At 36.8% G+C, this 11,372-nt stretch overlaps 1 pseudogene; it reads right to left on the bottom strand.

The window, feature by feature from the left end:
- Window positions 1–253: 253 nt before the first annotated feature.
- LOC133337319 (homeobox protein dve-1-like) lies at window positions 254–3,096 on the bottom strand (annotated as a pseudogene).
- Window positions 3,097–11,372: the final 8,276 nt, after the last annotated feature.

The raw sequence follows: 11,372 nt of genomic DNA, 5'->3' as shown, positions 1-11,372 counted from the left end.
GAATATTCGAAAAAAGTAAGGAAGAGGTGTTGTTAACCTCTAATCGGACAAGAGGGGGCAAATATCACGAAATATTACTCAGACTCGGAATAAACATCCTCAGAAAGTTAGAGTTCGTGGTAGTTGTGTAGGGTATCGCATGGTCGGCCCCGTCCGACTATACTGCTCCGCTCACTGGTTTTTTCTTTTTTTGTTATTTAATATCAACAATATTGTCATTTTAGTTATTTAACTTTTGCATAATTATTTTTATTTAATCACGTTCTTCATATTTATGTTCAAAGGAATTCAAACCCGCCAGCTGGGAACATTGATTAAAATATTACAGCGACATATTTTGACGTTTACATTTAGCCCGGTGATATTTAAACCAGTATTGTACATTTTTATTTTGCAAGCGGGGAAACTTTTGTCTGTAATGATAGAGAAGAAAGAGGGAAAGGTTGATGGTTTAGAAATATTTGTTAAAAAATTAAACATATAAAAAAACTAAAAAACCTAAAGGAATCAGTAGTGGTTACTGCAGTCCACGCTTTTGAATTATAAATACAAAGATTTTCTAAAGTTCGCCTTTGACCCCACAGAGCCAAAATTACTCCCAGCCCTCTTTTTAAACTCCGTCCGAATCGTAGATTTTTCATCATATTTTTCGACTAAATCGAGTATTTTCTTAATATTTTTTTATAAAATTATCATACGGTGAATTTTCAAAAAATATTCGTTCAAAGACTTAAAGAAGAGGGAATATTTGAAGGAATTTTTCAAAATTTCTTACAACCCTCATTTATGAGCCATTTCAGATTCAAAATGCATTTAAAAAAAAAAAATTCATAAAAATCCAACTCACCTATTGTATTCAAATCGTCTGTATATTTCAAAATCAGACTATGCGATGGATGTGTATTTATAGCAAACCATTGTTCCAGCTTTGGCACCTCAGTGACGGGATCGATAAATGTACGATCTCGTTTGCGACGTTCTTCATTTGAAATATTCGACAGGTTATCGCCATCCATTGTCGAGTTTGCTTGCATTCCTGCAGCATCGTCATCCATATCGAGATCTTCATCGTCCTTTTTTCGAGGATGTGGATTTGGGTAAATAGGACGTGAATTGTTAAAGGTATATTTCAAAATCAGACTATGCGATGGATGTGTATTTATAGCAAAACATTGTTCCAGCTTTGACACCTCAGTGACGGGATCGATAAATGTACGATGCCGTTTGCGAGGTTCTTCATTTGAAATACTAGACATATTGAAGTCATCGTCAGGCATTGACGAATTTGCTTGCATTCCTGCAGCATCGTCATCCATATCGAGATCTTCATCGTCCTTTTTCGAGGATGGGGGTTTCGGTGAAGAGGGTCGTAAATTGGTATGGGAATTATCCAATTGCTGTTGTTGTTGCTGGTTGTATTATTGCTGCCACCACCACTGCTGTTATTGTTCGCCTGGTCGCTGTCGGTTTGGTGACGTTCGTGGATGGTTAATTATAGTGGCAGTTGTGGACAATTTGGACGACTTTTATCATCTGAATGCTGTGACATGGTATCAATATCCACCGATTTGGAACTCAGAGGACTCTTTATAAAGTCATTGGGTAGCGAGAGTTTATCCATGCTGGAAACCATATTTTGTACCTGTGTGGATTCTCCGCTCGCATTACCACCTTCTTCAGTGTGATGTTCCTCTTTAGCCAAGTTATTTGAGTCATTCTTCTCACGTTCTTCATAGGTTGTGATTGTGAGCGTTCATTTTGCGATTCACTGAGATTTTAAATTTTCTCATCCACTTTCGTGGTCATGGGAGATATGTGGTCATTTAGTCCCACCTTGTTGTCATTCGCCTGGTTGCTGTACCTATATTATATGTTCCATATCAACCGGTGGGGCACCCACAAAAGGTAGCAGCTTGTGGATATGATGTACTGCTGCTGCCACCAGCGCTTCAGTACCTATATTATGTTCCATATCAACCGGTGGGGCACCCACAAAAGGTAGCAGCTTGGGGTGAAAATTTAGGAATTTACGACCAAAATCTTCGGGTATATCACCGTCGGGGAAAGCGAAGGGATTTTGATAAATCTTCGGGTATATGGTCATGGGAGATATGTGGTCATTTAGTCCTACCGTGTTGTCATTCGCCTGGTTGCTGTCGGTTTGGTGACGTTCGTGGATGGTTAATGATAGTGACAATTTTTGAGAATTTGGACGACTTTGTTCATCATCCAGATCATCTGAATGCTGTGACATGTCATTGGATAGCGAGAGGTTACTCATGCTGGAAACCATAATTTGTTGCTGACTACTCATGCTCGGTGCTGCTGCCACCCGATGTTTGACCCATTTGACCATTCATGGCTGCCTGCGTGGCACCAAATCCACCACGCATTTCAGCACGTTTCTGGGCGGTCCGGGCATTTTTAAACCAATACATGACATTATTGATATCCAATGGCTTGCGGCCACGGCGCGATTCCAAGGCATTCAATTGCACCACATAGGCCTGTATCGGCTGCCTTGATGGATGGCGATTTTCCTGAAACATTTTTTGTAGCTGCGGCAATTCCATTTCTGGATCAAAAGTTGTGCGCGTACGTGTCCTTTGATTGGAAAATTGTGGATATGATGTACTGCTGCTGCCAACAGCGCTTCAGTACCTATATTATGTTCCATATCAACCGGTGGGGCACCCACAAAAAGTAGCAGCTTGTGGATATGATGTACTGCTGCTGACACCAGCGCTTCAGTACCTATATTATGTTCCATATCTGTCGGTGGGGCACCCACAAAAGGTAGCAGCTTGTGGATATGATGTACTGCTGCTGCCACCAGCGCTTCAGTACCTATATTATGTTCCATATCTACCGGTGGGGCACCCACAATAGGTAGCAGCTTGTGGATATGATGTACTGCTGCTGCCACCAGCGCTTAAGTACCTATATTATGTTCCATATCAACCGGTGGGGCACCCACAAAAGTAGCAGCTTGGGGTGAAAATTTACGAATTTACGACCAAAATCTTCGGGTATATCACCGCCGGGTAAAGCGAAGGGATTTTGATATGAACTGCGGCAAATTTGTCAGAGGGTGCCCTAGAAGGAGATGGGGTGAAAAATGGGTTAGTTGGATGTAAAGAATAATAAAAGATGAGTAGAGCTGCATAATTTAAGATATGTCCGAAAGTTTTTTGAAAATTCGAACGTCTATCAAAATGTCGTATTAAAAAAACAAGTGAAAAAGCGTTAAGTTCTACCAGGTCGAACTTTGGATACCATCCACCATAGTTATACTGATAGATACATGCAATGAAAAAAACATATCAAAAAGTGGGCATATACCGATAATTCTACAAACCGATTTATGTAAACCATTATGTACACCAAGTACAAATTTCAGTAATTTTTAATGGGGATTTTTCCTAAAATCTGTAAGAACTAAAAAGTGGACTGATACTGGTAAAACATGATATAAAATCCTCAAGCTACTGTAATTTGGATTACAAAGTTATATGGGGCTATTCCTAAAGGGGGACCAATATTGATTACATAGTGTTGGAAATAGTGAATATTTGGGGATATCATTATTTGAGGGCTATGCCTTATTAATGACCGGTATATGCCAATTTTGAACCGAATATTTTAATTGTTTATCTCAATTCTTTCCTTCAGAAGGTATCACTATATTGAGGAGATGCCTTAATGTCTGCCGATATTTTTCATTGTCGTCATGTTTGAGTTTTTTTATTACAATATCTTTAGAGGGCGGAATGCTTACAAGAGATGGCTAAATAGTCTTTGTATGGTAATATTTGACTATTCCCCGTAACGACTACCCGACCCTAACACACGAAACAAATCAGATAACTATTTTCATATAAACAAGTAAGGAATGTAGTAAAGTCGGACTGGGTCGACTATATGATACCCTTCACCACTTTGGGGATAATCTACATATGTATGTTTACAGATTTCATTTTTTCGAAGGAACATTGACATAAAATTGAACGAACTTCAAAATGCGATATTTTTCTATAAGTAAACAGATTAACATCAATCCTTACACATGCCATTCTTCAATCTATTCCATAGATTTTAAGCAAACTCTACGCACGCTATTTGGTATGCTTCGCTGTTTAAAATGTAATATCAACCAGGCATCCATTGATTATTTATTATACATGGAAGCTATGCTATGTCTAAATCTGGAACTTTGCACACATCATTCTAGACTTAATTCAGTACGCTATGCCAAATTTCGTGCAAATCGAATAATATATAGGGACTTTGTACCCCATTTACCTTAAATCGGACGAAGATATATATGGGAGCTATATCTAAATCTGAACCGATTATCACGAAACTTTGCACACAACATTCTAGACTTAATTCAGTACGCTATGCCAAATTTCGTGCAAATCGGAATATATAAAGGGACTTTGGTACACCATTTACCTTAAATCTGAACCGATTTTTCCCAATTTCAATAGCGTTCGTCCTTGGGCCAAACAAATGAGCTGTGCCAAATTTCATCCAATTCGGATCATAAATGCGACCTGTACTAAGTTTACAATTTAACATGGACAGACAGACGGACGGACTACCCCTAAAATGGGGTGAATATCAATAATTTTTGGTAGGGAGATTTGCTTCCATATACGACTACAAAATACCAAATTTGAGCGAATTCGATTGAAAAACACGCACAAGAACTTCAAAATACCGAAAATTGGGGGAAAAAGTAGACCTATGTTTATAATTTTTAGTTTAGATATTTGGCAACAAATAGGAACCCAATGTACCAAATTTCAGCGGATTCGGTTACAAAACGCGCTCAATAACTCTAAAATACGGAAAATTGGAGGGTACCCTTATCCTATCCGAAAAAATTGACCTATATTTATAATTTTTGGTGGGGAGATTTGCTATCCAATTTGCTATCAAAGTATCAAATTTCAGCGAATTCGGGTGAAAAACGCACTCAAGAACTTCAAAAAGCCGAAAATTTGGGGGTACCATATAAGGGTACCCCCAAAGGTATCGCGTTCAAGAACACCGAAATACAGAAAATTGAGGGTACCCCTATATGGGGGATATCCGAAAAAATTGACCTATATTCATATTTTTTTGTGAGGAGATTTGGTACCTATTAAGAACTCAAAATACTAAATTGCAGCAATTTCGGCGGAAAATACGATCAAAACCCCCTAAATACTGAATAATAGGAGGTACCGTTATATGGGGGCTACCAGTAAAAGTGGACCTCAATTTATATTTCTTGTGGAGACATATACTACACAATAAGAACCCAATGTAGCAAATTTCAGCGAATTCGGTTGAAAAACGCGCTCAAGAACCCCAAAATACCGAAAATTGGGGGGTACCAAAAAAATAAAAGACCTATATTTATAATTTTTAGTAGGGAGATTGTCTACCCAATAAGAACTGAATGTACCAAATTTCAGCGAATTCAGTTGAAAAACACGCTCACGAACCTCAAAATATGGAAAATTGGGGGGTACCCTTATATGGGGGCTATCAGAAAAAGTGGAGCCATGTTTATAATTTTTAGTTTAGATATTTGGCAACAAATAGGAACCCAATGTACCAAATTTCAGCGGATTCGATTAAAAAACGCGCTCAATAACTCTAAAATACCGAAAATTGGAGGGTACCCTTATCCTATCCTAAAAAATTGACCTATATTTATAATTTTTGGTGGGGAGATTTGCTATCCAATACGAACTCAAAGTACCAAATTTCAGCGAATTCGGGTGAAAAACGCACTCAAGAACTTCAAAATACCGAAAATTTGGGGGTACCATATCCCAAAGGTAACGCGTTCAAGAACACCGAAATACCGAAAATTGAGGGTACCCTTATATGGGGGATATCCGAAAAAATTGACCTATATTCATAATTTTTTGTGGGGAGATTTGGTCCTATTAAGAACTCAAAATACTAAATTGCAGCAATTTCGGCGGAAAATACGATCAAAACCCCCTAAATACTGAATAATAGGAGGTACCGTTATATGGGGGCTACCAGTAAAAGTGGACCTAAATTTATATTTTTTGTGGAGACATTTACTGCACAATAAGAACCCAATGTAGCAAATTTCAGCGAATTCGGTTGAAAAACGCGCTCAAGAACCCCAAAATACCGAAAATTGGGGGGTACCAAACAAATAAAAGACCTATATTTATAATTTTTAGTAGGGAGATTTGCTACCCAATAAGAACTCAAAGTACCAAATTTCAGCGAATTCAGTTGAAAAACACGCTCACGAACCTCAAAATATGGAAAATTGGGGGGTACCCTTATATGGGGGCTATGCCTAAACGTGGACCGATATAGCCCATCATCGAACTTGACCTGCCTGCAGACAAAAGACTCTGTGAAAAATTTTGGCGATCTATCTCAATTCCTAAGAGTGGGGTTTTAGACGCTAGAGTGACGACAACAAACAGACGGACATGCTTAAATCGTCTTAGAATTCTACCCTGATCAAGAATATATATATACTTTATAGGGTCGAAATGGCTATTTCGATGCGTTGCAAACGGAAAAACAAAACTAATATACCCTCCATACTATGGTGGAGGGTATAAAAATAATCATTTTTCACAAATAATCCTTAGAGTAGATTTGAAAAATTTTTTTAAGAGTATTTTGTTGAAATTTGTCCTAAGCTGGAATTTTCTAAAACTAGTTCATTTATTTTATTTATCTATTTAAAAACTAGTAAGGAAAGTTAAAAAGTCGGACGGGGCCGACTATATGATACCCTTCACCACTATAGGTACATGCAAACCATGTTAATATCTACAATATCTCGTAGATATTGAAATTTCGCATACATCAGTCGGGACCTAATTCAGTACTCTGTGCAAAATGTTGCTTCAATCGGAACAATATTGGGAGTATGGTGCACAATTTACTTTAAATCGGAGCTATATCTATATCTGAAACGATTTCAACTAAACTTCGCATTCATCAATGCCCTAATTTAGTACGCTGTGCAAAATTTTATCGCAATCGGATAAATATTGGCAGTATTTACATAAAATGGGACGAAACTGTATATAGCAACTATATCTAAATCTGTACCGATTACAACAAAATTTTACATACATTCAGTACTATGTGCAAAATTTTGCTTTAGTCGTCCACTATTGGGAGTTTGGTGCACTATTTACATATAATCGGAGCTATATCTAAATCTGAACCGATTTCAACAAAATTTGGCATATAACTATCTAGACATAATTCATTACTCTATGTAAAATATTGTCTCAATCGGATCACTATTGGGAGTTTGGTGCATCAATAAGTTAAAATCGGACGAAAATATATATGGGAGCTATATTTAAATCTGAACCGATTTCAATAGGGTTCGTCTTTGGGCATATTAAATGACCTGTGTCAAATTTCATCCAAATCGGATCATAAATGGGACCTATACTTTGTTAACAAAAATACAGAGAGGGAGGTTCGTTACCATATACGACTACAAAACCAGTAAGGAAAGTAGTAAAGTCGGACTGGGCCGACTATATGATACCCTTCACCACTTTGGCTATATTCTACATATTTATCATAGCAGACGTACGTGTTTGTTATATATCTATATCTGAACCGATTTCAGGGAAACTTGCCAGAGACTAATTTATTTTACTTCAGTACGTTGTGTCAATCGGCCAAGCAACATAATTTTAGACTTAATTCAGTACCCTATACCAAAATTCGTGCAAATCGAAACATATATAGGGACTTTGGTGCACCAATTACATAAAATCGGACGAAACTATATATGGGAACTACATCCAAATCTGAACCGATTTTCATGAAACTTAGCACACATTATTACAGACGCAATTCAGTACGCTATGCCAAATTTCGTGCAAATCGAAAAATATATAGGGTTTTTGGTGCACAAATCGGATGAATATATGGGAGCTATATCTAAATCTGATCCGATTTTCACGAAACCCTGCACACATAATTCTACACTTAATGCAGTACGCTATGCCAAATTTCGTGCAAATCGAAAGATATATAGGGACTTTGGTACACCATTTACCTTAAATCGGACGAAGAGATATATGGGAGCTATATCTAAATCTGAACCGATTTTCACGAAACCCTGCACTTAGCACACATTATTACAGACGCAATTCAGTACGCTATGCCAAATTTCGTGCAAATCGAAAAATATATAGGGTTTTTGGTGCACAAATCGGATGAATATATGGGAGCTATATCTAAATCTGATCCGATTTTCACGAAACCCTGCACACATAATTCTACACTTAATGCAGTACGCTATGCCAAATTTCGTGCAAATCGAAAGATATATAGGGACTTTGGTACACCATTTACCTTAAATCGGACGAAGAGATATATGGGAGCTATATCTAAATCTGAACCGATTTTCACGAAACCCTGCACACATTATTCTACACTTAATGTAGTACGCTATGCCAAATTTCGCGAAAATCGAAAGATATATAGGGACTTTGGTACACAATTTACCTTAAATCGGACGAAGCTATATATGGGAGCTATATCTAAATCTGGCTCGATTTTCACGAAATTTGGCAGACATCATTCTAGGCTTAATACAGTACGTTGTGCCAAATTTCGTGCAAATCGAACGATATATAGGGACTTTGGTGCACCATTTACCTTAAATCGGACGAAAATATATATGGGAGCTATATCTAAATCTGAACCGATTTTTCCCAATTTCAATAGGGTTCGTCCTTGGACCAAATAAGTGAACTGTGCCAAATTGCATGCAATTCGAATTATAAATGCGACCTGTACTTTGTTTACAATTTAACATGGACAGACGGACGGACGGACATGCATAAATCGACTCAGAAAGTGATTCTATGCATATTTTTAAAAGGAACCATGGGTCTATCTAGATTATTTTTGCCTGTTACAAACATATGCACAAAGACATAATACCCTGTACCACAGTGTGATTACTGTGGTACAGGGTATGTGGTACAGGTATTCGGCCCAAGGACGAACCCTATTGAAATTGGGAAAATCGGTTCAGATTTAGATATAGCTCCCATATAAATTTTTTGTCCGATTTAACACGAAATAGCCGAAGGCGGTCATTTTGACTGTTTTTCAATTTCAAGTACAAAAACAATTGTGTATATTTTGACACAGCTTTTTAAAATTTGGTGACTTTTTGTACCACATAGAACTACGTTTATTGATCATAGTAGCTGCTTCCCTCCTCTTTCATTCCCCGTATTCACATGTGCTATACCTATATAGCCCAAAAGCGGTCATTTTGACCTCTTGGGAAATTTTAAATAACCAAATGACTTTCATTATTGTATAAAGTAAATTTCTTATATGACCAGATTAGTACAACAATATCGAAACCCGTTTGCTACTCTAGAGACACAAACGAAGACCCAAATCGGAAAAAATAAATATTATATTTCCAGTCGATTTCACTCTTAGAATAAACACTTGCTCTTTTTCGAACATTTTGTCCGCGCTCTTATTTTTCAAAAAAGGAAACTCGAGAGCCCTCCCACCGAAAACAAATAATAACAACGTTTTGTATGATTGTAAATAATGTAAAAAACATTAAAAAATAAGTTTAAACAATTTTCTTTACACAATAAAAATTCTTTCAGAACGAAGTCATTTTGACCGATTTTAGGCAATATAGGTATAAACAAAATTCCAGTCTTTCTAGTGTTATGGTAAATGGTGCATCAAAGCCTCTATATATCATTCGATTTGCACGAAATTTGGCATAGCGTACTGAATTGAGTCTTGAATGATGTGTGCAAAGTTTCGTGAAAATCGGTTCAGATTTAGATATAGCTCCCATATATAGTTTCGCCCGATTTTAGGTAAATAGTCCACTAAAGTGCCTGGAAATTTTTTGATTTGCACGAAATTTGGCATAGCGTACTGAATAAAGTCTAGAAAGATGTGTGTTAAGTTTCGTGGAAATCGATTAATATTTAGATATAGCTCCCATATATATTTTCGTCCGATTTAATGTAAAGTCCCTATATATCTTACGATTTGCACGAAATTTGGTATAGCGTACTGAATTAGGTCCAGAATGATGTGTGTTAAATTTCGTGAAAATCGATTCAGAGTTAGATATAGCTTTTATATATATCTTCGTCCGATTTAATGTAAATGGTGCACTAAAGTCCCTATATATCTTTCGATTTGCACGAAATTTGGCATATCGTAATGAATTAGGTCTAGAATGATGTGTGTTAAGTTTCCGGAAAATCGGTTCAGATTTAGATATAGCTCCCATATATAGTTTTGTCCGATTTTATGTAAATGGTGCACCAAAGTCCCTATATATCTTTCGGTTTGCACGAAATTTGTCACAGCGTAATGAATTAGGTCTAAAATTATGTGTTTTAAGATTTCTGAAATCGGTTCAGATTCAGATATAGCTTCTATATCTGATTAAATGGAAAATTTTGTATCGATTGCCAAATGACATGTTTATACATCCGATTCCATTTTACTGGTCTTTTAAAAATGCGACATCTGTTAGGATTCGTCTGTTGAATATACCCAAAGTGGTGACGGGTATCAAATAGTCGGCCCCGTCCGAAAAATGTGCAAAAAATATTTTGAAGCATATTTGCATATCCGCGAATTGAGTATCGAGCTATATTGATAGCAAAACGTCGTAGTTGTTATTTTGAGGTATTTTGAGCGAAAATTGGTAGCGTATCATTCCTTTAAGCCTACATTTGTCATTTATTAAATTTTTTCAAAATATTTAATTTTTTTTTAAATTGTATTGACACATTTTGGGACCAATGCAAGGATGGAAAATCAGAAGACATTCTGAATCGAGTTCGTGGCCATTCAGGGTATTCGGATTCTAAGATCCATGCCCTACATTAATATGTTTGAAAATAATAATATGAACATGTTGTTCCTTAAAGTAAATGAAATGTTGATATGCAACGGGAAATATGAAATCAGGTGGTTAAATGCGTGGGTTTGGTTCTAAGACTCTGTTGTAATCTTTTCACCTGCGGAGGATCTCGAGATAAAAAACTAGAACGTAAGGTTCGACAATGAACTATATATGGACTAAAACCCGCATTTAGACCTATCCCCTGTGTAGGAGGTACCAGAAAGAGTGGACCGATATTCCCGTCTTTGAATTGAAACTAAGTTTGGAAAAAATAATAAGATGGGCAAAGTTTGGATGAAATTAACTTTTACTGAAACTAATTTGGTCCAAAGAAACATGGGTCTAAAACCAATATTTCGATGAGGCGCATTTTCACCGTGTCAAAGGGTATACACCCTTACGCTAAGGGTATAATTATCCATTAAAATTT

This window comes from Musca vetustissima, unplaced genomic scaffold (assembly GCF_032173495.1).
Source record: "Musca vetustissima isolate MV318-11 ecotype Yass unplaced genomic scaffold, APGP_CSIRO_Mvet_v1 utg675470, whole genome shotgun sequence".
NCBI classification, from domain to species: domain Eukaryota; kingdom Metazoa; phylum Arthropoda; class Insecta; order Diptera; family Muscidae; genus Musca; species Musca vetustissima.
Note: the sequence above shows the minus strand (reverse complement) of the source record. Positions and strands in the feature narration are given on the sequence as shown.